Here is a 1378-nt window from a genome sequence, read left to right as displayed (position 1 = left end):
TACAGTATGAACATGGCATCTCCACTGGAGGTTGATGCACTGAGGGAGTTTCGAATGTTTAGCTCACCAACAATACATCCTTGTACAAACACATCCCGTTTCAAATAACGAAGGACTGCATTTCACCTTAAACATTACTATCATTTCACGTAGGAACTGACTCACACAGATAATGAATGTTGAAGCCAAACAAGCACAGAATAACGGGCAAGGAATGCATGTTGAACTCGTAAAAATACGATACAATTTGGGAAACGGCGATACGTAATCACGACGACGTTACACTTGTAAGCGAGTCTTGAGACAACCTTTACACTAATACAAACCAGCCAAGCTAGCCTACACACCGACTTAGCAAACTAGGAACCTCACTAAGCATCTGCTAGTTAAATTACTTCAATATCTAATTAAACAAACACGATTACACTAAAAATTAAAAATAAAGGGAATTTTTATGACCATGCGTGCCGGGCCGTGAGAATAGCTACACACAACATCTACATGAAACAAAAATTCAACAACCGACACATACTAACTCAAACGTTAAAAATGTACAAATAAAGAACGCATTAATTAAACATACGTAATCAAACCTAATGCTAATCACCTCGGTAAAACTATGGGATCAACTTTTCTACTACAGTAGTTATTCAAAACTTTGAACTTACCTATTTATATAGGCGTCTCCTTGTTCACACGGCTCCAAGCGTTGGCAAATTGATAAAAATCAACCTACTTCAATTCGTGTTGTTTATCGACAATTACCACATTCCCACGACACATTCTTATATTCGTATAATTTCACACCAACATTTTGCAAAAAACAAAATTAGCACTGCAATGAAAATGTGGCAAAATTCCACACAAATAAATAACTATTGATCACATTATGGAATATACATCAAACACAATTTCCGCGCTGCAGCATTACACTAAGAGAAATAGCCACTGAATCACAGATATTTCCAAGCGCGGAGAAAACGGCGCATGCCGGAGCACAAACCTCCGCACTCTACGATGCCACACGAGCAACTAACCGGAGGCTTTAGACCTCGAAAACATTACCATTAGGATACACTCTCAGTTCTCCCCCACCACCTCCTCTCACTCACCCTCCCCCCACGCGCTCCGAGTACAACTATTGCATTGGGTGTAACACATGCTGGAAATTCTACATGCACATGTTTCTGGACGGTTTAAAATAATCTAAACAATTACCATCGCTGCCATGAAAATGTTTACTGTGCGCATGAGCAGAGCGATGCGGTTTTGTTTCGTGTCAGTTTGTGCAAGAGAAATGGTTCCGGGTGACATTTTTTCATTGACGTTCAACCGCTTATAGCCTACGGGGTTATCACGCTGGGCTATTTTCCCTCCC

General features: G+C 40.3%; 1 protein-coding gene across 2 annotated transcripts in view; it reads right to left on the bottom strand.

The window, feature by feature from the left end:
- LOC143018230 (uncharacterized) overlaps positions 1 to 1131 on the bottom strand; it is a 542359-nt gene extending 541228 nt beyond the window's left edge. For both annotated transcript variants that reach the window (XM_076173475.1, XM_076173476.1), the window contains exon 1: positions 669 to 1131. The gene's annotated coding sequence lies outside the window, so the exon portion shown is untranslated. The remainder of the gene's footprint in view (positions 1 to 668) is intronic.
- Positions 1132 to 1378: the final 247 nt, after the last annotated feature.

This window comes from Oratosquilla oratoria, chromosome 34, assembly GCF_046742065.1.
Source record: "Oratosquilla oratoria isolate Oo_2021 chromosome 34, ASM4674206v1, whole genome shotgun sequence".
NCBI lineage: Eukaryota > Metazoa > Arthropoda > Malacostraca > Stomatopoda > Squillidae > Oratosquilla > Oratosquilla oratoria.
This window is presented reverse-complemented; position numbering and strand designations above follow the sequence as displayed.